This window comes from Bufo bufo, chromosome 1 (assembly GCF_905171765.1).
Source record: "Bufo bufo chromosome 1, aBufBuf1.1, whole genome shotgun sequence".
Classification (NCBI taxonomy): Eukaryota; Metazoa; Chordata; class Amphibia; order Anura; family Bufonidae; genus Bufo; species Bufo bufo.
Window position 1 is genome coordinate 618,591,230 of NC_053389.1, and position 6,000 is coordinate 618,597,229.

Sequence of the window (6,000 nt, forward strand, 5' to 3'; positions counted from 1 at the left end):
CACATACAGGACTCATCTCAGGTTAATTTGCATATGTATCAAATCGTTTTTTTCACACAATAAAAGCACACAGAGCTATGGGGACTGGGTATTGCGGATGTGCTAGCGGCCATCTAGCAACCCATGTCCTCAGCTCTATACACAGAATCCTGGTGTCCCCATAGCTCTGTGTGCTTTTATTGTGTAAAAACACTGATTTGATACATATGCAAATTAACCTGAGATGTGTCCTGTATGTGAGATGAGTCAGGAACAGGACTCATCTCAGGTTATTTTGCATATGTATCAAATCAGTGTTTTTACACAATAAAAGCACACAGAGCTATGGGGACTGGGTATTGCGGATGTGCTAGCGGCCATCTAGCAACCCATCTCCTCAGCTCTATGCACAAAATCCCAGTGGCAGGTTCCCTTTAAAATGAAAAAAAAAACTAAAAACTTTTCTCGCTCGTATCATTGGGGAATACTGGACCGTGGGTATAGCTGCTGCCACTAGGAGACGACACTAAGCTAGAATAAAGTGATAGCTTCTACTGTCAGCTATACGCCCTCCAGCCTGGAGAGAGCTGATAAGTTTTTACCTTAGTGTCGTAGGAGGCAGTCCTCTCTGCTTTGCAAGATAGGTTTCTGCCATTTTTCTTTTCTTTTTCTTTCTTTACAGGTTGGGGTAGCAGAAACATCTGGCCTCTCTGTTCACCAGGGGAGTTTGGCCAGTGTTGGTGTTCCTCACGGTCCATCTTCTACAAAGAAGACAAAGTGGACCAGGGCAGCCCAGCTCCCCTGAATCCCGCCAGTCATGGGGTAACCTGAATTTGTCAGTCCCTCCCTCCACTCTAGCTGTCTGCCACTTCTGTGCCAGCAGCTGAGTATGTGACCCTGCTGGTCCACAGAGGGAGGGTGAAGAAAAGAGAATGAAGATGGGGTGAGTAATTGGTAATGGGTGAGTATTCCTCCAGGTGACACCCGTCCTCCATCAGCCCCTACCCATTATGCTGCTGCCAAATGCAAGCTCAAGATCCCCCGCAGTCAGCCGGGCCACCTGTGTACTACGTGCTATGCGCCCAGACCAGCCGGGGTCCTCCGCCCAAGCACGCCGCACTATCACCCTGATCGAGTGGAACTGGAATAGGCTTGTGTCTTGTCTCTGGCGGATTTATCTTAAATTCCCCAGTCCACTCTCACCCTCATAGGTCGATTGGTTGACCAGGCATAACCTGCAACTTGCGCCTTCCTCAGGTGACCAATCCTGGGGCAGACCCTCAAGCGGGCTAGAACAGGACAGTTTTCCTCCTCGGCGTCTCCACCCCTGCCAAGATCCCGCTCGGAAATCTCTTCCCTCCCAGGCGAGATACTGTCCGAAGGAGAGTTACTAGACTCAGATCTGAACCCGGAACAATCTTCTAAGATTTCTTCTAAAGTGGACAGTTTAGTCACGTCCATTCGTGATACCTTCCAGGTTCAGGACGACCCCCCCCCCCCCCCTTCTACCAGCCGCCAGGGCATGTCCTTTCTCCATTACAGACAAGCCCCTAAGGCTTTTCCCTTGCATGACTACTTTTCAGTCATCGTCTCCAAGACATGCTATTACCTGGATTGTCACTTTACCACTTCCCTTTCCAGCGGACTTGGTTGCCAAATAGGCTGGGCCGACTCCTTTTTCAGGAAGCCTGGTGGACCCACGTAACCAACTCCTAGGTGCTCAAGATTGTAACCTCGGGTTACAAGATCAAGTTTTCTTCAATTCCGTCGGATTGTTTTTCCTCTCCCAGCCGCCACCTTTTCTCAAGTGCTATAGTCCATGCATACAGAGGGGGTCCAACACTTCAGGATGGAGTCTCTTCGCTCCATGATTGCCTCTCTGGAACTAGACGAGTCCTGATGTCGGAATTGTGAAGAGGTTGCGAGTGAGGGAGACACGGGGCTTGCATGGACGTTCATCTGGATCCTCAATACACTCACTCACTCGCTGCATCAAGTGTCCGACAGCACTTGGTTGTCTAGGGGTTATATCATAATCAAATAATATTCTGAATGCTCGTTGTTAGTTTTATAGTATATGAAGTAGATCTATAGTACTGTGCACAGCACAAGCACAGGGTACAGCATGGTGGTCAGTACTGTTACAAATAGTATCACTGCAAGTCACAGTATATATGTCACGAGGCGCTCGCTCTCCTCAGCGCCGCCGGTGTCCCGTTTCTGTGCAGGAGCGAGGACGCGCATAGCGTCCTCGTCTCCTTGGTGATAGGGGGCGAGACGGACAGGCCGCGCATGTCTCCTCCGCGTCCCCAGTTCCCCCAGCAACCAGGCAAGGTCTGAGCACCAAACTGGGCACTCGGTGCTCAGCTGTACTTCCTAGTGCGGGTCATGTGACGCTGGCCATGTCACATGACCCCAGCTAGCTAGTACTTAACAGGCAGCCTGCTGGCCACAGGTTGCCTGTTAATTTAGGTTCCTGGCGATTTTTGATTCCTGTATACTTACCTGATTCTGTGTTCCCTGACCATCCTCTGCCTGCTCCTCCTGTACTGCGCATCTCTCCTGGTATTCTGACCCTGGCTTCCACCTGACGATTCTTTGCGGACTCCTGTTGTACTTCATTACTCTCCTGGTATTTGACCTCGGCTTCTCCTGACTATTCTTTGCTTATCCCTCTGTACTGCGTTGTTCTCTTGGTATTGACCCAGTCTGTTCACGATCCATTATTTGTCTTGTCTGTCCTCCCAGCACGTATCCTAAGTTAGGGACTGCCGTCCAGTTGTGCCCTGTCATCAGGACTCGTGAGGCAAGTAGGCAAGGCCAGGGGTGAGGGTGGAGCGCAGTGGTCACTATCCTCCCCCCTTTGTGTGTGTGTGTGTGTGTGTATACGTGACCGTTACAATATATACACAAAGGTGTTACATAACACTACTACAACCCCCGCAGTGTGCATGGACAACAACTGGTTTACGACCCTCTCACAGGGCTGCAGCTATCGATTATTTTAGTAATCAAGTATTCTACCGATTAATCCAATGATTAATCGAGTATTCTAATAAGCAAAAGCTAATTAAAAGAACGTTTTCTAGAAAAACTCATCAGCTCCCCTGCCATCAATTCCCCCTCCAGTGTCATTAGTTCCTCCCCAGTGCCATCAGTTCCCACTCCAATGCAATTACTTCTTCCAGCAGTGCCACGAGCTTCCCCCAGTGCCATCAATTCCCCCTCCAATGCCACCAGTTCACCCCACACACCTTTCCTCTGTGGACATGAAGGATGCGTACCTGCACATCCCCATCACTTGCGCACACCAGCGTTTTCTCCACTTTGCGGTGGTGTCACACCATTTCCAGTATGTCACTGTGCCTTTTGGTCTGGCGACAGCTATGCATGTGTCCACAAGCCCCCCTTCTTGCTCCTTTTCTTGCTCTTATTTGTTCCTGGTGCATCACCCTGATTCCTTATGTGGGCGATATTCACGTCGAGGCTCCGACCTTTTGGCAGAACGAGGACAGTCTGCATTTCACTCTGGATGCCCTGACATGCTTTGCCTGGCTAGTCAACTTCCAGAAGTCATTTCTTATGTCCTAACACATGGATCTCCTTCCTTGGCATGGTCCGGTATACCACTTCGGCCAAAGTCCTTGTTCCTCCAGACAAGTGTCTGTCCCTTCAGCGGAATGTTCGTCTTCTTCTCTGGCTGAGGTCTTTGCATGCGGGTCTTGGGGACAATGGTCTCCTTGATCAAGGCAATTCCGTTTGCCCGGTTTCACACCTGCCACCTCCAGCTAGCTATACTGACATCCTGGGACCTGGAATCCGGGCTTCTTTAACCATCCCATCGTCCTTCCTCCATGGGTCCAATCGACCCTTATGTGGTTGCTCTCCACACCGGCGGTGATCTCTGGCAAATCCTTTCTCCCCATCTCGTGGGCAGTAATCACCACAGACGCCAGCCTCTATGGGCGGGGTGGAGTCTTACCACCTCGGACAGTCCAGGGCAAATGGTCTGTGTCAGAATCCAAACTGCCAATCAACATCCTGGAACTCCGGAAGTGTTCCAGTCAATCTGGTGGGGGCCATCTGGAGGTGGACTTAATATTACAAGCTTCCCACCTTCAGGTCTCGTATGCGTCTTTCTTCCTTTTCCCCTTCTGCCCTGGCTCTTGTGCCAAATCAAGTTGGAGGGCATTCAGACGATTCTCATCACCCCAGGTTGGCCCTGTCGCGTGTGGTACACAGATCTCATCCTTCTGTTAGGAGACACTCTGTGGTCCCTTCCACTCAGAGACAACCTTCTCTCTCAGGGACTCATCTTCCAGAATACAAAGGGAATGTGTCATCTTTAACTTTATGCCTTTTGAAGATCATTCCATTTCCAACTTGCTAACTGTTCACAGTAACAGTAATTTTGACCAGGGGTGTCCAAACTTTTGCATGCCACTGTATATGCACCACACCTCATAAAAATAAAATTTTAGCATGTGCAGAGTTCATATATGTTACTTCTGCCTAAATTTACATGTACATATCTTTATAAAATCACCAGAAATGGAGAGACCAAAAATCTGTATTTAAGTTGGAAATTTTTTAAAAGTAACAACATTTAAAAAATACAGGGCGTCAGTTCTAGAAAGGTAAGTGCACCCGCAAAACCAATATATTTCCTGAAAGCAGACGCCTGATGATTGCAGTTGCCTTGAAGGGTTGTTGACAACTATGTCCACCTTCATGTAACTTTGTGACAAACAATTATTTTATAAAATGCATCAAAACAGTCATTTGTACCTAAAACTCACATTCAAGCAGAGGCTTACACATAAAAACAATGTAAAATAATACACTTATTTTATCACTGATTGCTGTGATTTTATCAATGGTATTCATTGACTATTTGCTGTGTATTGTTATTCATTGATTATTTGCTGTGCTATATTGCTGTATACTACTATTTTAAGATTGACATTTTTATTATATGTGTGTTTTATCTTTTGGGTTATTACACCCATGTGCTGAATAAATCTCGAGGATACACTCCAGAAAGTGGTTGTGCCTATTCATCTTTTGTTTTTTATTCTATAACTTTCATACTGGGTAGGTGACCCAGAGAATAGAGCACCCACTGTTATCTTCCATTAAGGTGTTTTGAGCCTTCCATTTTTTCTCCTTCTTTAAAATAATACACTGCCCGTCCCAAAAAAAAGTCGCCACCTAAAATATTTTGTTGGACCACCTTTGGCTTTGATTACGGCACGCATTCGCTGTGGCATTGTTTCGATAAGCTTCTGCAATGTCACAAGATTTATTTCCATCCAGTGTTGCATTCATTTTTCACCAAGATCTTGCTTTGCTGATAGTAGAGTCTGACTGCTGCGCAAAGTCTTCTCCAGCACATCCCAAAGATTCTCAGTGGGGTTAAGGTCTGGACTCTGTGGTGGCCAATCCATGTGTGAAAATGATGTCTCATGCTCCCTGAACCACTCTTACACAATTTGAGGCCAATGAATCCTGGCATTGTCATCTTAGAATATGCCCGTGCCATCAGGGAAGAAAAAATCCATTGATGGAATAACCTGATCATTCAGTATGTTCAGGTAGTCAGATGACCTCAATCTTGGAGCACATACTGTTGCTGAACCTAGACCTGACCAACTGCAGCAACCCCAGATCATAGCACTGCCCCCATAGGCTTGTACAGTAGGCACTAGGCATGATGGGTGAATTACTTCATCTGCCTCTCTTCTTACCCTGATGCGCCCATCACTCTGGAACAGGGTAAATCTGGACTTATCAGAACCACAAGACCTTCTTCCATTGCTCCAGAGTCCAATATTTATGCTCCCTAACAAATTGAAGCCTTTTTTTCTGGTTTGCTTCACTGATTAATGGTTTTCTTACGGCTACACAGCTGTTCAGTCCCAATCCCTTGAGTTCCCTTCACATTATGCGTGTGGAAATGCTCTTACTTTCACTATTAAACATAGCCCTAAGTTCTACTGTGGTTTTTCTTCGATTTGATTT